The 23538-nt window shown below is 42.6% G+C and overlaps 1 protein-coding gene across 1 annotated transcript in view; it reads left to right on the top strand.

Annotated features, from left to right (window-relative positions):
• Positions 1–23538, top strand: part of LOC124553239 (tbc2 translation factor, chloroplastic-like) — a 486991-nt gene that overhangs the window by 420189 nt on the left and 43264 nt on the right. The window lies entirely within an intron of this gene.

Here is a 23538-nt window from a genome sequence, read left to right as displayed (position 1 = left end):
GTGCTGGCCTAACGAGATGGGCAGTGAATTTCCTGTAGGACTCACTGGTTAGGCAAGAACCTCCAGATACGTGTCTCTGTCCAAAGTGTTTCCCCTGCTGTCTTGAGATCCAGGTAACACTCGGTGCTGCCCTAACGAGATGGGCAGTGAATTTCCTGTAGGACTCACTGGTATGCAAGAACCTCCAGATGCGTGTCTCTGTCCAAAGTGTTTCCACAGCTGTCTTGAGATCCAGGTAACACTCGGTGCTGGCCTAACGAGATGGGCAGTCAATTTCCTGTAGGACTCACTGGTATGCAAGAACCTCCAGATGCATGTCTCTGTCCAAAGTGTTTCCACAGCTGTCTTGAGATCCAGGTAACACTCGGTGCTGGCCTAACGACATGGGCAGTCAATTTCCTGTAGCATTCACTGGTATCCAAGAACCTCCAGGTACGTGTCTCTATCCAAAGTGTTTCCCCAGCTGTCTTGAGATCCAGGTAACACTCGGTGCTGGCCTAACGAGATGGGCAGTCAATTTCCTGTAGGACTCACTGGTATGCAAGAACCTCCAGATGCATGTCTCTGTCCAAAGTGTTTCCACAGCTGTCTTGAGTTCCAGGTAACACTCGGTGCTGGCCTAACGATATGGGCAGTCAATTTCCTGTAGGACTCACTGGTATGCAAGAACCTCCAGATGCGTGTCTTTGTCCCAAGTGTTTCCACAGCTGTCTTGAGATCCAGGTAACACTCGGTGCTGGCCTAACGACATGGGCAGTCAATTTCCTGTAGCATTCACTGGTATCCAAGAACCTCCAGGTACGTGTCTCTATCCAAAGTGTTTCCACAGCTGTCTTGAGATCCAGGTAACACTCAGTCCTGGGCTAACGAGATGGGCAGTGAATTTCCTGTAGGACTGACTGGTATCCAAGAGCACTACAGGGTCTGGATAAGAACTCCTGGCAGACAGTACCACAATTATCAGCACTGTCTGAAAATTCGCAAGCCCTGGCATCTTTCCCAGGACAGTGGGCAGTGATGATGATGATTAGTGTTTTAGGGCGCATAACAACGAGGTTATCAGTGTCCATTCCCAAAAGAAATGTTGATGAGTGCAGCCAAGATCTGTTAAACAAGTATCAATTCAGAGCCGATCTTTCCGAGAATTGGAAATGTTCAAATTGCAGGATTGGACACAGCACATCAAAACAGTTAGATAAAACTATAAATAAAATAGCAGTACAAAACAGGTAAAATAATTAACGGTGGCTGAGTGACCACTTACAAATAATGGGTGACCAAACCACTTTACAGCACATTAAGATCTCAATCCCAATATTTTGGGAAGAAGTCCAGACATCACACAAAAACGTAAAACTTTAGTGACACTCGCCTGATTATTAGTTAAAATAGAGGGCAGGTCTGGTGGGAAACTGAAATCTTCCCTCAAACCCGCATATAAAACAGACTCAGTTAAAATATGTCGTATCGACAGCTGTGTCCCACATGTCTGACACGTTGGTGGCTCCTCACGACGTAACAGAAAACCATGTGTCAACGGACACTGCCCTATTCTAAGCCATGGAAGGGCTACTTCCTCAGCTCGTCGTTGTCGGAAGGAGTTGAGCCACGGTCGGACAGAATCCTTCACCGCTCGCAGCTTATTGTCCCTCGCTTCCAGCCACTGAGCCACCCAACGCATGACCTTTCGAGTCACGAAAGATGTTATTGCCTGCAGGGGAACGGAACAGCGAGTAGGAGGTGGGATGGAGCAAAGCCTCCTTGGCAGCCGCGTTCATTTCCAGGAAATCCCTGTGTGCCCTTGAACCCAGCAGAAAATGACATCCTTACCCTGCTTTTGCAAGAGCAGGAGTGTGTCCTGCACTTCTTGCACCATCCGATCTGTTGGGTACATCTGTTCGAGAGCCTGTAGAGCACTTTGGGAATTGGAGCAGATTATGAATTTCGTGCCATGATGTCGTTGCATATGCTCTAATCCTTTCAGAATGGACAGTGGGCAGTCTGGCGTATAACAAGTGTTCCCACCACGTCAAGAAACTCCAGGTGGGTCTCTTTGCCCAAAATGTTTGAAATGGTTCCATGAGCTGTAGATAATGCTGATCCATCGATTCATGTGTCACAAGATTAATTTACTTTGGGCTTCACTCGTAGCGAAGAGCACTCCAGGGTCTCATAGGTTTCACTGCGATTGCAGAGCCCTGCAGGGTCTTGATGGAACTCTTTGCAGACTGCCTGAAGATATGCAATCCTGGACATCATTGCAAGGTCAACAAGCACTTTAGCAACATGAAAAGAGTTCCCACCACTTCAAGAAACTCCTGCTGGGTCTTGTTGTCCAAAGTGTTTCTATTGGTTCCACAGGATGTATATAATGCTAAACTATAGTGTCTTGTGGCAAAAACTGACTCTCTAATATGCTCCACTAGTATCTGAGAGCCCCACAGAGTCTCATGGGGCTCTTGTAACAGGGTACAAAATCTCCAAAAACAGTTAAAATACACTATTCTTGGTATCATTCCCGTGGAAATAGACTCTCTCTGTCAGTATGAAAAGTGCTCCCACTACTTCAAGAGCCTCCGGCTGCATCCTTCTGCTCAGAGTGTTTGTACTGGTTTCACGAGATCTAGGTAAAATTTGGCTGTGGTATGTTTTGTTGGACAATCAATTTCCCAGGGACTTCAATTGTGCTTGAGAACCCTATGGAGCCAAGATGCAGTTCTTGGTAAAAAGTGTGAAGACAGCCCACGATGTAAAAGTAGCCAATCCATGACATCATTCCCATGCCAACAGGCAGTCTCTGCCAGTACGTGAAGTGCTTCACTGCTTCAACAACCTCCAGCTCATTTCTATGTTCAATCTGTTTCTACTGATTTCATGGAATCTAGGGAAATGTCAGCTGTGGACTTTGGTGTCAAGCAATGATTTTCCCAATGGCTTCATTTATATCAGAAGAGCCTACCAGATTCTTGATGTAGTTCGTGAATGACACCATGGCATTTTCCCAAAGCATACGATTATTCAAAATATACAACCCCTGACATCACCGCCAGGGTATTGCTCAATCTGTCAATATCACAAGATTTCTCATCACTTCAAGAAACTCCAGATGAATCTCCTTGCCCACAGCGTATTTAATGATACCGTGGGATGTTGGAAAAGTTGATCCCAGTTTTATGTGTCAGAAAATGACTTTCTCGTGCACTTGACTAGTATCTGACAGCCCTACAGAGCCTCAATGAACACTTGGCAAAAAGTGCGCCATTATCAAAGAACCTAAAAATACCCCATCATTTGCATCATTACGTGGGAAACGAAACTCCCTGGCAGTATTCGAAGTGCTTCCACTGCTTCAAGAGTCTGGGTTGCTGACTACACTGAAAACAACGTCCACATATGTCTCTTCAGCTCGTCAAAGATGTGAAAATCACATGGTGATTCATCCAGATGATGTTGCTGTGATTCCCAAGTCAATCACTGAAGTATTCCCTTCGTCCAGTTGGCAGTGTGTGTGTGAGAGTTATCGCGCAGCGGACTCATTCTGACCGACAATAGCCGGCCGGTGTGGCAGTGCGGTTCTAGACGCTACAGTCTGGAGCCGAGCGACCGCTACGGAGGCAGGTTCGAATCCTGCCTCGGGCATGGATGTGTGTGACGTCCTTAGGTTAGTTAGGTTTAAGTAGTTCTAAGTTCTAGGCGACTGATGACCTCAGAAGTTAAGTCGTATAGGTCTCAGAGCCATTTGAACCATTTGACCGACAATAATACGAGAGCCCGATGCCAAATGGCAAAGCGAACTCTGGGAACACCACACATCTGCCCCGGAAATGAAATCCAAAGCTGTTCACGCAAATTGCAGGATAATGCCCGCCTCCACACCGCCAACCGGATGAAGGGTGCGCTTCAGCGATTTGGTTGGGAAGCGTTGCAAGCTCCTCTGTATGGCCCAGATCGTTCACGTTGCGATTTTCACATCTTTGGCGAACTGAAGAGAGACATGCATGGACGTCGGTTTCAGTCGGACGAGGAAATGAAAGACTGGGTCCGGTTTTGTATCCGCCAAAGGCCAACAGCACTGTACCAATCAATGTTGTAACGTGTGTCATGATTGCTTTTGAGTGGGTTGGGTTGTTTGGGTGAAGAGACCAAACAGTGGGGTCATCGGTCTCATTGGATTAGGGAAGGACGGGGAAGGAAGTCGACCGTGCCCTTTCAAAGGAACCATCTCGGCATTTGCCTGAAGGTATTTAGGGAAATCACGGAAAACCTACATCAGGATGGTCGGACAGGGGTTGAACCGTCGTCCTCCTGAATGCGAGTCCAGTGTGGTTAACCACTGCTTCACCTCGCTCAGTTTGCTTTTGAATGGAACCACATCATTATCCCATTGTGGCGGGTGTTCAGTTCTCATTTCACTGCCTATTATATTTTACAGTTATTTGTTCCACATACTATAATCGGACAAAATCTGGTCTCTTGACAGATTTATGCATAACACCTTCCACCTATTTATGCCCAGAGTCAAGTGCCAATCCCTGTACTAGTGATCGATCCTCGGCAGTCGTTCGAGAATTTTGCTACAGTCTCCTGGCGTTGCGACACTCCTATAGATCACAACATCTCCTGCGAACAGAGTCATAGCCATCAACTAGATCATTAACATAAACTGTAAATACTAGCGTACCGGGCACGCTCGCCTGGCATAGTTGTTGTTCTCTTCATTCCAAAGACTGGATTGATGCTACTCTATCCTGTGCAAGACTCTTGATCTCTGTGCCACTAATCCGACCTACATCCTTCTGAATCTGCTTACTGCATTCATCTCTTGGTTTCCCTCTACAATTTTTGGCCTCTACACTTCCCTCCAGTACTGAATTGGCTTTTTACCTCAGAACGTGTCCTGTCAACCGATCCCTTCTTTATTCAAGTTGTTCCACTAATATCCTGTGCACCTCAATTATATTCAGTACTTCCTCATTACTTACGCGATTTACCCATCTAATCCTCATCTTTCTTCTGTTGCACCACATTTCAGAAGTTCCTATTCTCTTGTCTGAACTGTTTATGGTCGACGTTTCTCTTGCTTCAGAAAAGACATTCAAATACTTAAATATATACTTTTTTATAACAAATTTCTCTTCTTGACGAATGCTTTTCTTCTCGTTACAAGTCTATATTTTACATCTTCTCTACTTTGGCCACTATCAGTTACTTTACCGCCGAAATAAAAAAAACTCATTTATTGCTTTTAGTGTCTCCTTTCCTAATGTGGTTACCTCAGCGTCACCACACTTAACTGGACTACAGTCCATTATCCAAAAGCTTCCCTTGATGCTCATCTTATGTCCTCCTTTCAAGACACCGTCCATGCCATTCAGCTGTTCTTCCCAGTCCTTTCTTGTCTCTGACAGAATTAGTGACGTCGGCAAACCTCACAGCTCCTATTTCTTGTGTCTGGACTTTAATTCTTACTCCAAATTTTTCTTTTGTATCCTGTACTGCTTACTCGGTGTACAGATTGAATAACGTCGGGTTAGGCTACAACCCTGTCCATTCCCTTCTCAACCAGTGCTTTCTTTTCATACCCCTTGACTCTTATAATTGCCGTCTGGCTTGTAAACAAGTTGCATATAGCCTCTCGCTACCTGTTTTTTACTTTCACTACTTTTAGAATTTCAAGGAGAATTTTCCATTGAACATGGTCAAAACCGTTCTCTAAGCCTAAGTGCTATAAACGTAGGTTTGCCTTTCCTTTACGTATTTTCTAAGTCGAAGGATTAGTACTGCCTCGCTTGTTCCCTCATCCAAGCTGATCTTCCCTGAGGTCGACCTCTACCAGATTTTCCATTCTTCTGTAAAGAATTTGTGTTACTATTTTGCAGCCATGAGTTACTGAACTGGTATTTCGGTAATATTCACAACTGTCTGCACCTGCTCTCTTCGGTAATCGAATTATTATATTCTTATTGAATTCTGACGATATTTCGTCTGTCTCACACATATTGCAGGCCAGGTGGAATAGTTTCGTCATACCTGGCTCTCACAAGGATATCAGTAGCGCTGACGGAATTTCGTCTACTCACGGGGCTTTGTTTCGATAGAAGTACTTCAGTGCTTCGCAGTGTCGTTTCTCTCATCTCATCTTCAGCTGCGTCCTCTTCCCTTTTTATAATTATGCGTTCAGATACGTTTCTCATGTATAGCTCTTGTATATATTCTATCTATTTCTTCCATCTTTGACGTTTTTCTCCTTTCCTTCTAATGGGTTTCCGTCTGCGCTCTTCTTTCTCCAAAAACCTCTTTAATATCTCTGTAGGCACTACCTATTTTACAGATAGTGGCATATGCTTCTAAACTCGTTCATCTGCCCTCGAGCCATTTGAATTTCCCTTTGCCTACCTCATTGCTGCATTTTTGTATTTTCTACGTTCATCAACTACATTTAATGTCTCCTGTGAAGTCCAAGGATTTCCATTTCGTCGTCTGCTGGCTTCACTCAACTCTCAAAGCTACCCATTCGTCTTCTCCTGAATTCGTTTCTCTTGTTGCAGTCAATGTTTACCTAATTCTCCCGCTGAAATTCCGGACAACGTCTGGTTATTTCAACTTATTCAGGCCCCATCTCTTTAATTTCCTACCTTTCTGCAATTTCTTGTTTTAATCTACAGTTTATAACCATTAAATTGTGGTCCAGAATTGACATCTGTCCTTGGAAATGTCTTATGTTTTAAAATCTGATTCCGAAATCTCTGTCTCACCAATACATAATGAATCTGGTTCAAAATCTCTCTATTAACGTCATATAATCAATCTGAAATCACCCGTGTCTCCATGTATACAACTTTCCTTGTGGATTCTTGAACAAAGTGTTCGCGATGATTAAATTATACCCTGTTCAGAATACTACCACGCGGCTTTCTGTACCGTTGCTTTCCCTCAATCCATATTCAGTTACTGTTTTACCTTCTCTTTATTTTCCTACTATCCACTTCTATTCAGCCATTACAATTAAATTTCCGTCTCCCTTATCTCAATAATTTCTTTTATCTCATCATACATTTCTTCAGTCTCTTCATCATCTGCAGAGCTGGATCGCATGTAAACTTGTACCACTGTGGTAGGTGAGGGCTTCGTGTGTATCTTGGCTGCGATAATGTGTTCACTATGTTCATTGTAACTTACCCGCATCTGTACTTTCTTATTCATTATTAAACCGACTCCTGCCCTACCTGTATTTGATTTTGTATCTTTAACCCTATACTCACCTAACCAGAAGTCCTGTTCATCCTGCCACCCAACTTTACTAATCTCCATTTTATCTAACTTCAACCTACCCCTTTTCCTTTTTCTAATTTTCTAACCTACCTACTCGATTAAGGGATCTAACATTCTATGCTCCGACATCTTCCTGAGTACTCCTAGCCCGGATATCCGAATCAATTACTATTATACCTCTGGGACATTTCATCCAAGAGGAAGTCGTCATCGTTTAACCGTACAGTAGAGCTGCATGCCCTCGAGAACAATTATGGGTGCAGTTTCCATTTATTCAGCCATTCGCAGCACCAGCAAAGCAAAGCCACGTTGTCTGCTGATACCAGCTCAGATCAGTCAACCATCGAGACTACACTTGTTCATGGCTCAGCACTGAAATCTGCAGAATTTTGCGTAAGGGTTGCACTTCTGTCACGCTGAACGATTCTCTTCTGTCATTGTTGGTCCCGTTCTTGCAGGATCCTTTTCCGACCGCAGCGATGTCGGTGATTTGGTGTTTTTACCTGATTCCTGCTATTAACAGTACACTCGTGATATGTTCGTATGGTAAAATCCCACTTCATGGCTATCTAGGAGATGCTGTGCTATAACACCAAACTCACTTACATCTTGGTAACCTGCCATTGTAGCAGCAGTAACCGATCTAACAACTTCGCCAGACACTTGTTGCGTTATATAGGCGTTCCCGACAGCCGTGCCGTATTCTGACTCTGTTTTTGAATACGCCTGCCTGTACCAGTTTCTTTGCCGCTTCAGTATACATTGTTTAAAAATGTAATGTCAGTGTCAGACCAGCAAACGAATTAAATGTTGCCTTATACTAAGTTATCCATCTCTTCCTCCAGATGATGACCACGCTAAATTACGAGACTTAGTATCTGTGTACAGTTTTATGGATTGTATTTTCTATTGCCATTCTTGTCTGAAGCTGGGGTTCGTACCTCGAAACATGTTGCATCATTAAATAGCTTAAGTAAATTTAAAAAATTGTGATTGATAGTGGTCTCTGAAAAATCTTTTCATACTATTAGCACGTCTGTCCAGTTTTAGAAAACTGTCCAGTATTATAGTCAGCTGCACGCCTGATATTACACTACTGGCCATTAAAATTGCTACACCAAAAAGAAATGCAGAAGATAAACCAGTATTGATTGGACAAATATATTATACTAGAGCTAACATGTGATTACATTTTCACGCAATTTGGGTGCATAGATCCTGAGAAATCAGTACCCAGAACAACCACCTCTGGCCGTAATAACGGCCTTGTTACTCCTGGGCATTGAGTCAAACAGGGCTTGGATGGCGTGTACAGGTACAGCTGCTCATGCAGCTTGAACACGATACCACAGTTCATCAAGAGTAGTGACTGGCCTATTGTGACGAGGCAGTTGCTCGGCCACCATTGACCAGACGTTTTCAATTGGTGAGTGATCTGGAGAATGTGCTGGCCAGGGCAGCAGTCGAACTTTTCTGTATCCAGAAAGGCCCGTACAGGACCTGCAACATGCAGTCGTGCATTAACCTGCTGAAAAGTATGGTTTCACAGGGATCGAATGAAGGGTAGAGCCACGGGTCGTAACACATCTCAAATGTAACGTCCACTGTTCAAAGTGACGTCAATGCGAACAAGAGGTGACCGAGACGTGTAACCAATGGCACTCCATACCATCACGCCGGGTGATACGCCAGTATGGCGATGACGAATACACGCTTCCAATGTGCGTTCACCGCGATGTCGCCAAACACGGATCCGACCATCATGATGCTGTAAACAGAACCTGGATTGATCCGAAAAAATGACGTTTTGCCATTCGTGCACCCAGGTTCGTCGTCGAGTACACCATCGCAGGGGCCCCTGTCTGTGATGCAGCGCCAAGGGTAACCGCAGGCATGGTCTCCGAGTTGATAGTTCATGCTGCTGCAAACGTCGTCGAACTGTTCGTGCAGATGGTTGTTGTCTTGCAAACGTCCCCATCTGTTGACTCGGGGATCGAGACGTGGCTGCACGATTCGTTACAGCCGTGCGGATAAGATGCCTGTCATCTCGACTGCTAGTGATACGAGGCCGTTGGGATCCAGCACGGCGTTGCGTATTACCCTCCTGAACGCACCGATTCCATATTCTACTAACAGTCATTGGATCTCGACCAACACGAACAGCAATGTCGCGATACGATAAACCGCAATCGCGACAGGCTACAATCCGGACTTTACCAAAGTGATGGTACGCATTTCTCCTCCTTACACGAGGCATCACAACAACGTTCCACCAGCCAACGCTGGTCAACTGCTGTTTGTGTATGAGAAATCGGTTGGAAACTTTCCTCATGTCAGCACGTTGTAGGTGTCGCCACCGGCGCCAACCTTGTGTGAATGCTCTGAAAAGCTAATGATTTGCATATCACAGGATCTTCTTCCTGTCGGTTAAATTTCGCGTCTGTAGCACGTGATCTTCGTGGTGTAGCAATTTTAATGGCCAGTAGTGTATTTTGCAACACTAATCGACGTTCTCACGTTAGGCTAGTGTGCATTACGAAAGAGACCCTTGAGGCCCACTCTGCATAATGCGATGTATTTAGGCGATTTATCAATTTTCGCTCCCGTTTGCACCAGGATCGAACGGAAAAGCTGTGAGGTTGAGAAGTGGTGGAGCGCATAACCTGACAATTACAACAAATGAAACTGCAACGTCGGTCATTTTCAGATGCTGCCGTCGAATGCAGACTTCATCATGTAACGGTACCAGTATCAACTTCCTTTTCCTATATACGAGTATCTCGGTACCTTACATTTCGGTAACAAGGAAAAAATCTTGTTCCGTGATGGAAAACATACAAGTTGCTATTGTTTTCGGAACCAAGTTTTTTTGAAAGAACTACATGTTGTTCTGTGACTTTGCTCTGTTTGGGCACAAGTATTGCATGTGAAGCATTGCTCGACTGGTGTGTTACTCGATACGAAATCCCTGGAAACAATCACTGATTTTGTTTAAACAGATTCCAAACCGTAGTTCTAACACCTGATCTGCTCGTAACGCCTACATTTAAGAAAATTTTCATCGCCTTCTTAGTACACATCGGCCAGTCACCTGACATACAGTTGTTAGTAACAAAAGGCCCTTGCTTTTCTGCTACCACGATCTCAGTACTTCTGCTAAATCAAGCCGGAACTCTGCTGGATTCACTGCTTTCCACGAAAACCATTTGTCTCCAAGTACGCATTTGTAAAACAACCAGGAATTCTCTACAGCCATCTCAAGATAATGGTAAAACATATGTGCACATCACATCTTGCTCCTCTAGAATATTTTGTACCTTCCTAGCATACTGTCAATCAAACCAACCCTATCAATATCCCAATTATGTTCACCAATGGAATCTCAGTGTAAATGTACCTCTTCTGGGATTTACAATATCGCTGTAATTTAGGCATTTTTCCTACAAAATTTTATGCCACCTTCACTTTCTATAACTCCGACTAACCTTAAATACTTCTGCTTCTCTGATGTCAGCTATATATTCTATCAAATTCTCACTTCTTTTTTCTGCGTTTCCTTTAAACCTTCATTTTACAATTTAGAATTCAATTCCTCGTAATAGTAAAGCACCAATTCTAAGGATTCCCTCCAGCTACTTTAACAAAGGAATTCTGAAAAGTACTAACAAAAGCAGACGATAGTTATGATTTCTTGGAATATCAATTGCTAGGCGCACAACTTATATATGACAAATTATGACACTGTCCTCCCAGACGTTCAACAGTTCCTGGATTTCATGGTGATTTAAAGCTCTAAGCATTCTGCAGAATAAATACCCATAATAACTCAGTAACTTAGGGTATTGAGAAAATGTAAACTAGAGCTTATAAGGAGACTGGTCGTCATATATGAACTAATTGGTTTATAGTGACAGTATTTTCACAATGTTTGATTTCTGCAACTAAGAGATAGCTTCACTCATCAGCATAAATCGATATAATTTCACAAAACGATCTATCAGATTGTATAAAATGTAAGTTTACTTGTTAAATGCAGTATCTGTTCTGCTTTATACGACACTTCTGTCATATTTATCGTGATCTGAAAGCAACTGACTGCAGCTACTCGTATCCACGGAAAAACAACGGACGACTGCTGTGAGAACTTAGAAAAGCAGAGGCAATGTTGCACACTGCAGCACAGCACGTTTAGTGTTCTAAGATTCGAGTGAAAGTGCTTATGGGGAATTGAATGGTATGTTGCAAAATCGCAACGCGTCGGTACAAAGAGATGCTGCGAATCGGATGAATTATAATAATTTTAAGTTTTTCTTCAAACGCTATAGTTCTCACTTTCTCACCCATTAGCAATACACAAAGTTCATCAGAAGAAAGACTCACCAACTGCGACATAGTCGCCTACACAAACAGTGATCCAATACTGTCAAATGTTTTTTATTCGAGTCTCTCATCACAATATCATTTCTTTAGACGATGACCGGTTTCAGTCCTCAATGACCATCCTCAGGTCTACACTATACAAACATATACATGTAGTGAGCAGTGTGTCTTTCAACGTAATACAGCAATACATATCACAATACACTATGATACAACCAGGGAAATGTACAGATAAAATACGGTAAAACGTACCTTTTTTACACCATGTCCTAAAGTGGTAAGGCCATAATGGCATCGTCAAGACATGTAAATATACTCAGCACAGCATCGTCACATAGATCTAAAATAAGGTGCAGAATAGGCCACATCGTCCACACAGTAATTTTTGCAACTGGCTACTGAAGTACAGTAGCTACCAGAAATATGTTGGCCTACGTCCTACATAGATGTCGCTATTTTGGCCTTAGAAGTAGTCATCATTTACATAAGAAACATAACCTGATAAAAACACATTAGGTCAAATACATGTTGCACATTTTTAAATATTGATAACTATTATAGAAACCAATTGTGATACAGTAACAGACGAATACAGTTACCCACATAAAATTATTAAAAGCGAATGTATAAAGATAGAAGGCCTGAAACTTTTATGGTGAATTTACGGTCAAAAATTAATATACGTAATACATTGCCTGTTGCAACCTATAAATTACCTATGAAAGATAAAAATGTCTATATGACAGCTAAAGAAATTTCTATAATAGTTATTAATATTTAAAACTCTGCAACATGTATTTGACCTAATGTGTTTTTATCAGTTTATGTTTCTTACGTAAATAATGACTACATCTCAGCCCACAGTAGCGACATCTATGTAGGGTGTAGGCAAATATAATTCTGGTAGCTACTGTACTTCAGCAGCCAGTTTCAAAAATGACTGTGAAGGATGTGGCCTATTCTACATCTTCTTTCAGCTCTATGTGACGATGCTGTGCTGAGTATATTTATAGGTTTTGACGAGGCCATCACAGCCTTATCACTTTAGGACATGGTGTAGAAAAGGTACGTTTTACCGTATTTTATCTGTAGATTTCCCTGGTTGTATCATAGTGTATTGTGATACGTATTGCTATGTTACGTTTAAAGGCACACTGCTCACTACATGTATATGTTTGTATATTGTAGATCTGAGGATGGTCATTGCGGACTGAAACCGATCATCATGTAAAGAATTGATATTGTGATCAAAGACTGGAATAAAGAACATTTGATATAAAAGACTGTTCAGGTATGTAACGTAGCAGTTTTCTTACATTGCTCAACACAGACGATTTTATTGGATACTAGCCATATTCACAGGCTTCACAACGGAAGTGTCTTTGCATACCATCCCTTTTTAAGTTCCCTACATCAGTCAGTAAAAGTGAAACCGATGTAGCATCACTTTATTCATAAATTCGTAATTCCTAGCAAAGAAGTCAAATACAAATGAAACCTGTCAAAAGAAGCAAAACAATTTCATTAATTTTTTGATACACATACCGATACCAGTAACCCCGAACATCCTAGCCAAGTAAATTCAATGTTTGTTTGTGTTTGAAACATAAGACTGCGGCATTTAATTCTGTCAGTGACGTGAATTTTCTAGAATACTTGTGGCACTGAGCTAGGCATAAACACAAAGCTGCTAAACTGAGCAGCCTCCGATATCCTTTTCCTGTGATCAGATTTTGATGAAATAAAGCCTATGTTTTGCCCCAGGCTATGCTCAAGTAACCTATGAAAGCTCCATGAGAGTTCGTCTAGCAATTTTGGAGATTAGCGTGTTGAAACAGACGGAGACAACTGTTTCACAGTTTTGTTATTCCTGTAGGTAGGTGCCAGGCTGGTGGGAATAGTCGACATAGGTCGTCTACGAAAGTATGATTGATCTTACCAGTGAAGTCCCTGTCAACAATACGACTAGGCGAATTGGCATTGTACTGTAGATGAAAAGACTGAAGTTGAAGTTACGCTGCATTTTGTGCTCTCAGGGAATACTTCTCTTGTCAGGTCCTTCTAATAGGCAAGTCTTTTTGTAGAATATTTGACAGAAGACACTATAATGAAAATCATCTTATGCATGGACTCCCTCGACAAGAAAATTGTTGTTTTTGCTACAGTTTACAATTATTGTCTCTGACATCTAATGTACGCTGCAGATTCGGTTTTCCCCCTTAGCACTAAATCGTTCAACGCGAATGCTGGGATGGCTCCTTTGAAAGGGCGGGGCCGATTTCCTTCCCCATACTTGACACAATCCAAATTTGTGCTCTGTCTTTAATGACCTCTATATCGACTCCATAAACCTAATCTTCCTGCTTTCTTCCATCCGCTCCCTTAGCGAATCTTCTCCCAGACTGAAGTCCCTTATGCTACGAAATAAAGAATGACGCCACACAACAGGGTCCTAAAAGTAACAACCAAACTCTGTACCTAATGCATTCGGGTTTGTAGAAACACATACCCGATAAAAAGTATTTCTTAGCTGTTAGCTTCCTCACTTAATCTCAATACTGGTGTAGCCATTACTACACTTACGGGAAAAATACACTATTGGCCATTAAAATTGCTACACCACTAAGATGACGTGCTACAGACGCGAAATTTAACCGACAGGAAGAAGATGCTGTGATATGCGAATGATTAGCATTCACACAAGGTTGGCGCTTGTGGCGACACCTATAACGTGCAAAGTCTCCAACCGATTTCTCATACACAAACAGCAGATGACCGGCGTTGCCTGGTGAAACGTCATTGTGATGCCTCGTGTAAGGAGGAGAAATGCGTACCATCACGTTTCCGACTTTGATAAAGGTCGGATTGTAGCCTGTCGCGATTGCGGTTTATCGTATTGCTACATTGTGCTCGCGTCGGTCGAGATACAATGACTGTCAGCAGAATACGGAATCGGTGGGTTCAGTAAGGTAATACGGAACGCCGTGCTGGATCCCAACGGCCTCGTATCACCAGCAGTCGAGATGACAGGCATCTTGTGCGCATGGCTGTAACGGATCATGGAGCCACGTCTCGATCCCTGAGTCAACAGATGGGGACGTTTGCAAGACAACAACCACCTGCACGAACAGTTCGACGACGTTTGCAGCAGCACGGACTATCAGCTCGGAGACCGTGGCTGCGGTTACCCTTCACGCTGCATCACAGACAGGAGCGCATGCGATGGTGTACTCGACGACGAACCTGGGTGCACGAATGGCAAAACGTCATTTTTTTCTGATGAATCCAGGTTCCGTTTACAGCATCACAATGGTCGCATCCGTGTTTGGCGACATCGCGGTGAACGCACATTGGAAGCGCGTATTCCTCATCGCCTTACTGGCGTATCACTTGGCGTGATGGTATGGAGTGCCATTGGTTACACGTCTCGGTCACCTCTTGTTCACATTGACGGCACTTTGAACAGTGGACGGTACATTTCAGATGTGTTACGACCCGTGGCGCTACCCTTCATTCGATCCCTGTTAAACCCTACATTCCAGCAGGATAATGTACGACCGCATGTTGCAGGTCCTGTACGGGCCTTTCTGGATACAGAAAATGTTCGACTGCTGCCCTGGCCAGCACATTCTCCAGATCACTCACCAATTGAAAACGTCTGGTCAGTGGTGGTCGAGCAACTGGCTCGTCAGAATACGCCAGTAACTACTCTTGATGAACTGTGGTATCGTGTTGAAGCTGCATGGGCAGCTGTACCTGTACACGCCATCCAAGCTCTGTTTGACTCAATGCCCAGGCGTATCAAGGCCGTTATTACGGCCAGAGGTGGTTGTTCTGGATACTGATTTCTCAGGATCTATGCACCCAAATTGCGTGAAAATGTAATCACATGTCAGTTCTAGTATAACATATTTGTCCAATGAATGCCCGTTTATCATCTACATTTCTTCTTGGTGTAGCAATTTTAATGGCCAGTAGTGAAATTCGAACAGCAAAAAATTATTAATGTAGAGTAATGAAATTTGGGAAATACATTTGTCTAGGTAATGTATGTCAATGATTAGCATTGCAAGGTCATAGGTTAACGTAAGCACGAGGTAAAGCAATGCAAATGTGAAATGCTAGTGCATCAATAAGCGTTGTAACCGCCAGAATGTTGGATGCATGCCTGCATATGTGCATGCTCTGTTTGCCACAGGTGACGGATGTCAGTTTACGGAATGGAATACCAAGCCTGTTCCACTTTGTCGGTCAGTACAGGGACAGTTAATGCTGTTTGTGGATGACGCTGGAGTTGTCTTCCGATTACGTCCCATATGTGTTCGACTGTAGACATATCTGGTGATCTCGTAGATTAGATTACATTAGATTAATACTAGTTCCATGGATCATGAATACGATATTTTGTAATGATGTGGAACGAGTCGAATTTTCCACTACATGACATAATTAGGTTAATTTAACAACATACTTAAGTTAATATAACAACTTTATTTTTTTTTTGTGTTTTTTTATTTTTATTTTTATTTTATTTTTTTAATATTTTTTTCTTAATTTATATCTAAAAATTCCTCTATGGAGTAGAAGGAGTTGTCATTCAGAAATTCTTTTAATTTCTCCTTAAATACTTGTTGGTTATCTGTCAGACTTTTGATACTATTTGGTAAGTGACCAAAGACTTTAGTGCCAGTATAATTCACCCCTTTCTGTGCCAAAGTTAGATTTAATCTTGAATAGTGAAGATCGTCCTTTCTCCTAGTATTGTAGTTATGCACACTGCTATTACTTTTGAATTGGGTTTGGTTGTTAATAACAAATTTCATAAGAGAGTATATATACTGAGAAGCTACTGTGAATATCCCTAGATCCTTAAATAAATGTCTGCAGGATGATCTTGGGTGGACTCCAGCTATTATTCTGATTACACGCTTCTGTGCAATAAATACTTTATTCCTCAGTGGTGAATTACCCCAAAATATGATGCCATATGAAAGCAATGAGTGAAAATAGGCGTAGTAAGCTAATTTACTAAGATGTTTATCACCAAAATTTGCAATGACCCTTATTGCATAAGTAGCTGAACTCAAACGTTTCAGCAGATCATCAATGTGTTTCTTCCAATTTAATCTCTCATCAATGGACATACCTAAAAATTTGGAATATTCTATCTTAGCTATATGCTTCTGATTAAGGTCTATATTTCTTAATGGCGTCATACCATTCACTGTACGGAACTGTGTGTACTGTGTCTTATCAAAATTCAGTGAGAGTCCGTTTACAAGGAACCACTTAGTAATTTTCTGAAAGACAGTATTGACAATTTCATCAGTTAATTCTTGTTTGTCAGGTGTGATTACTATACTTGTATCATCAGCAAAGAGAACTAACTTTGCCTCTTCATGAATATAGAATGGCAAGTCATTAATATATAATAAGAACAACAAAGGACCCAAGACTGACCCTTGTGGAACCCCATTCTTGATAGTTCCCCAGTTTGAGGAATGTGCTGATCTTTGCATGTTACGAGAACTACTTATTTCAACTTTCTGCACTCTTCCAGTTAGGTACGAATTAAACCATTTGTGCACTGTCCCACTCATGCCACAATACTTGAGCTTGTCTAGCAGAATTTCATGATTTACACGATTTAAGCCGAGACAACATGTCGACACTCTGTAGAGCAAGTTGGGTTACAACAGCGGTTGTTGTCGAGCGTTATCCTGTTGGAAAACACTTCAAAAAATGGTTCAAATGGCTCTGAGCACTATGGGACTTAACTTCTGTGGTCATCAGTCCTCTAGAACTTAGAACTACTTAAACCTCACTAACGTAAGGATATCACACACATCCATGCCCGAGGCAGGATTCGAACCTGCGACCGTAGCGGTCGAGCGCCTCCATACTACAGCGCCTGGAATCGTTCGGCCACTCCGGCCGGCGAAAACACTTCCTGGAATGCTGTTCATGAATGGCAGCACAACAGGTCGAATCGCCATACTTGAGTCAAAATTTGCAGTCATGGAGCGTGGGATAACCACGAGAGTGTTCCTGCTGTCATACTAAATCACACCGCAGACCATAACTCCAGGTGTAGGTCCAGTGTGTTTAGGCCTTCCATTTGCTTCCTTGTTTCGAACACACGGCCGTCACTGGCAACGAGGCAAAACAAGCTTTACACGGCAGACCTCCACCATGCATTCCAATGAGCTCTCGCTTGATACCGCTGGACACCCAAATGCTGGTTTGGGGTCTGTGGAAGGCACGCTACATGGCGTCTGGCTCAGAGCAGCCCTTGAAGTAACCGATTTATAACAGTTCGTTGTGTCACTGTGGTGCCACCTGCTGCTCGATTTGCTGCTGCAGTTGCAGAACGTTGCGCCAGAGCCATACGCCGAACACAGTAGTCTCCCCTCTCGGCAGTGTCACTTGGCCATCCGGACCCCGGTCTTCTTGATACAAAACATTTTCATGACCACCGCTGCCCACAGTCATGTACAGTAGCTGCATTCCTCCAAAGTCTTTCTGCCATATCGCAGAAGGAACATCCAGCTTCTTCTACCCCCGTTACACGACCTCGTTCAAACTCAGTGACGTGTTGATAATTGCGTTTTTGTTGCGTTAAAGGCGTTCTTGGCTAACATCACCACACTACCGTTACAGCGTGTATTTAAAGCAAATCTGATTTCCACCCTAATAGTGGCGCTACTAGCTGTTGCGTTTTTTTTATTTCGTCAGTGTATTTTTTTTTTATTTTTTTATTTTTTTTTTATTTTTTTTGGCCAAAATAACGAGAGGAGTGTGTAACCGAGCTTATGAATGCCCCGTTTGAGTGCGTCCTCTTTCGAGAGCAGATTGTCCACTTTTACATGCTTATGAACAGTCAGAATGACTATGATACCATTAATGGTGGTGGTGGTAAGTTCCTATGGGACCAGACTGCTTAGGTCATTGGCACCTAGGCTTACACACTATTTTATCTATCCTAAACTAAAAGGACAACACACACACACTTATGACCTCCGACAGGGGGAGCCGAGCGAACCGTGGCAAGGTGCCTAAGACCACGTGGCTACCCCGCGCGTTATACCATTAATGAACTGATGTATATGGATTTGCGAAACGAATGAGTACCCATGGTGTAATGGTGATGTAGGTTGTTAGACTTTCCGCCGTCCTACTAAAAGGTGATCAAGCATGTCATTGAGTGTGATGAACCTAATCAACCTTCGACTAGATCACATTTACAATACGAGTGTTATACGCTGTATACTCTACTGTGTGTCTTCGTTCTGGTAAGTGTTTATTAGAGGAACAGCAAATATTTTACAGGTGGGACGATTTGTTTCGACTGTCAATACCTAGTTACTTGTCGACCTGTGTGGCCGAGCGGTTCTAGGCGCTTCATTCCGGAACGGCACGACCGCTACGGTCGCAGGTTCGAATCCTGCCTCGGGTATGGATGTGTGTGATGTTCTTAGGTTAGTTATGTTTAAGTAATTGTAATTCTATGGGACTGATGACCTCAGATGTTAAGTCCCATGTTTCTCAGAGCCACTTTGAACCTAGTTACTTCATTTGGAGTATTGCTTTGGACTTGATCGTTCTATTGACCATGTAAGCATACTAGAATTACACTACTTGTGACCAAGGTCACTGCCGTCGATGAGACAAAGACGTTGAAATAAGGTTCTTCAGCGGCATGTTGACTTACAATTTTTATTTCAATGAGTAGGTTTTAGATTGATTAGTATGTATTTTAAACAACAGACCACCTTTTATAAACTAGGTTCCATACTCGTTTTCCGGTTTCCTATTGTTCGTTTTGCGACGTTATGATTGACGTTGTTTAAGTAACTTGTTTCACTGTCGCTTTAGTATGATGACAATGCAGTGTTATGCAAACATAACTCTATTTCTACATTCCCCCTCCCTTTACTATTCTTTAATAATGGATGTTGCCCTACATACGTCTGATTAGCAATGCATACTCTCTTTAGCACTGTTTATTATACGATATTTCTGTAAACGAAGTATTTTCAGTATTTTTGTGTTGGTGCATCAGATCGTAGCGTTTTTCCATAAGTTTAAACAGAACAGATACACAAAACAGACTTTAATCATCAACAATTTATTGTCCTTCGCTGTTTACAACGGTCTACCAATGCTGGCGCAGCTTTAATATTCCGCGACTGTAGAAATCACGTGATTTTGAGGTGAAGAACTCGTTCAGCCATGTTCGGAGCGCATTTTTATCCGGATAGGAAGTTCCGTGAAAGTTGTTAGATAGAGGGCGTGAAGGGAAAATATTTTTCCTTATACATTTTTTTAAAAATTCGTTTGGCTGAAGAGCGGAGAATTGTACCACTGACGGCCCAGCCCCACCCATACGGGGCGAGGGGGATGAAATAACAGTAAAAGAAAATAAATCCATCGTTAGGGAGATGTGAAAGGATTTGTTATTCATGGCACAAAAATGGGACATTTACAGAAACCGCTCAAAATGATCACCTCTTGCTTCCAAGTACTTCCTACGCCTGCATTCCATATTTGACCGTATATTGTGAAAACGTTCTAGTGTGTTCGATATCTGGTAGAATTAATTTTGGAGTCACTCCCTCAGATCATGGACGTTGGGTACAGCAACAGAGCACGATGAGGATTTTAAATTTCTGGAAAGCGAAAAGTTCATTGGATTCAGACTGACAACTGTTAAGTCCATGGTCCACCTGTTCGCAAACTGCTTATCGAGTTACTGACGATCTGTCGGTGTAAAGTGAAGTCGGAGCACTATACTGCATAAGCCACACTCGATGGATGACGTCTACAGGCACATCATCAAATCAATAAAGCAACTCATCCCTAAGAACTGCAGGTATACATTGGTGTGCGAAATTAAGAAACAAACGGGGATTTTGGAAGCATGTGTTTATTATTTTGCCTCAAGACAGTAACAACAGGTGATAGCAAAGTTGAAAAAAATGTAAGAATACAGTAAGTAAGCAACTGCAACGTGCATAACGGTGGACTAATATATTCTTCTTTTTTTTTTTTTTTTTTTTTCAAACTTGCCGGATTTCCGCACACATTCCGACAACGGGTTAATGTGTTCAGTTTGGAGTGTGACCACCTCTGAAAGCAATGCAGGCTTGATAACGACGGAGCATGCTGTGAATGATGTAGCCAATCTCATGTTGGGGCAATAACGCCCATTCTTCCTGCAGAGTTGCTCGCAAGTCTTGAGAGAGTGATTGGTGGATGCCGACGTGCGTCCCTAGTTCATCCCAGACATGCTCTACGGGATTCAAATACGTAGGGCGAGCAGGCCACGCCATGCGTACAATGTGGTCCGTTTCCAAGAAGACGTCAACCACCTGTGCTCTACGAGGACTAGCAGTATCGTCCATCAATACGAAGTGTGGGCCAAAAGCAGCAACCGCGCATGAGCTAAGATCCCCTCTGACGGCAGTTAAATCGGTACGTATTTCCACAGGACTTGAAACGCCAGCTCGTGCAAGCACTCGTTCTACCGAACCTCCACTACTGTGATGTGATTCAACAAGGCATGAGTAGTGCAAAACAAAAGATGGCTAGAGCTAACCATGAATGCCTGTGTGCGTTACACCTGCAACATTCGCCGATACGATGATGTTCGTGCTTCATACTCCCAGCTAGGGTTGCTGCGGCTGGACAAACTGCGTGACTACCACACTCTATGTCTACTCCACCGACTCCTCGTCGCGCAAGCACCCCAGTACCTTGCTTCAGAGATTAAAAACCTGTCATGTCATCATAATCGAAACACGAGGTCACTCTTATTTGGTATCCTAACTGTGCCCTCTCACAAAACAAAAACTTTTGCAAACTCCTTCTCAGTTGCCGCTGTCCGCCTCTGGAACAAACTGCCTCTTACCTTGCGCAAAATTCAACCTCCTGCTGCTTTTAAGAAGAAGTTGAAGGATTTCCTACTATCATCCTCGTAAAGTTCTCCACAAAATTAATGTACAAGGCCAATCCTCTCATCTGTCAAATAGCAAAGCTAGCGTCTCCTATCTTGCTCCTGAGATGCCTTCCTCTTCATCTATCTCTATTAGCCACGCAATCTTCTTTTCCTTTATATTTCCTTAATTATGTTTCATCATGTCTCTATTCTTCTCCTCCCTTCACCATGAGTCTCCCTCATACTCCCTGCTGCCAGCACTCCTATCTAAAATCTGTCTCTTCAATAATGTCTAATTATAACAGTACTTATGATCTACGAATATAAACTCTATATGTATGTATTTTTCCAGGTGTGCCTTTGAAATTATTTCACTTTTTGTACTAGATGTAGTTTAACATGTCTACTAAAACATATGAATGTAAAACAAGTAGAATGCCTGGTTAGATGTAAGAGAGGGCCTCATGGCCCTAATCTTGCCAGGTTAAATAAATAAATAAATAAATCTTGCCGACTTAACGGTACAATTTCATGAAGACGTGTCCGAGTGGTGAATATAATGCCTGCCCACACCGTTAGGGATAATCGTCGATATCAGTCTCTTTCCACAATGGTTGGGTCACTAAATCGTGTTCCAAATGCGGATCCGTCGAAAATCAATGTCCAGACCAATTCGGGAGTCGTCTGTGAAAACAACATTGGCCCACTGTTCGACCGTCCGGTTGGCATGTTGACAGCTCCACTCCAGAAGTTCTCTTCTCTGAAGACCCATCAGAGGTAGACTTGTAGCAGGTCTACGGCAATAAAGGCGACTCTGCCGAAGCCTTCTGTACACCGTTTGTCTCGATACAAAAACTCCAGGTAAAGCTGCGATGTCAGATACCAGTAGCCGCGTAATTACTAAGGCGCTGCCGTCGTGACTTTACAGCCAGAAACGCTCCTCTCTTTCTTATGTCTCATGTGGTCGGCTCTGTCCGGTCTTTGGGGTACAGTTTTGGCCTCTTCAAACTGTCGCCACGTCTCAGAAACAACAGACCGATCCACATTAAGCCATCGGGCCACATTCTTCATATGGTCTTACACCGCAGAGATTCCGGTAGTCGTCTTCTTTGTGTCTAATGCGCATGTCACTCTCAAACATTGGTGGAGCCGTACAGACATCGTCACACGAGGTAACTGTCACCAAGTGTAGCGTTCAGCATGAAGATGACTTGCTACAACCGCACTCCCGTCTGCTAGGCCGCACATGTTGCGCCTGTACGTCGCTCCAAGCGCTCAGTACGTCGTCACGATTCGTACTCAGGGAATTTAAGGCGGAACAAACGGCAGTCAGACAAATCAAAACTGCCATGACCAAGGCAGGACAGGAGAGATACAATACATTGTGGAAAGGGGCCAAAATAAGGGCTGTCAGTTACACTCGAACACACAACTTTATTATTCGATTAAACATTACAAGATCGCAAAACATATTTATCTTAAACGAAAGAAGAGACACATTTAATGCTTGAGACTTAATTACAGGCTAGAAGCTAATTTTAAAACGGCTGTAGGCCAATAACTTAAAACACAAGTATAATCAGATATTTAACAAGCAAACTTTATCTTAAAACAGTTCTTTAGTTAGGCTGAAGTAAACAAGTTAAATTCAGATCGACTGAAGGCCTAACTCTTAAAACTCCATAACATTAATTTTATTTTTAAATACCAAATGCCTTACGTGAAACAGTTCTTTAATTTAGGCTGAATGCCTTAAAAGAAAAGGAACTCAAATTCAAAATCGGCTGAAGGCCCAAGACTTAAAAAAATCTCTACAACATTAAGATTTTTAAAATGTCAAAAGGCTTACGTGAAACAGTACCTTAAACTAGGCTGAAGGCCTTAAGAGGGAAACAATTCTAATTTTTTTTTTAAAATCGGCTAGAAGTCATACAAGTACAAACAACAAG

The sequence above is a fragment of the Schistocerca americana genome, chromosome 11 (assembly GCF_021461395.2).
Source record: "Schistocerca americana isolate TAMUIC-IGC-003095 chromosome 11, iqSchAmer2.1, whole genome shotgun sequence".
Lineage (NCBI taxonomy): Eukaryota > Metazoa > Arthropoda > Insecta > Orthoptera > Acrididae > Schistocerca > Schistocerca americana.
This window is presented reverse-complemented; position numbering and strand designations above follow the sequence as displayed.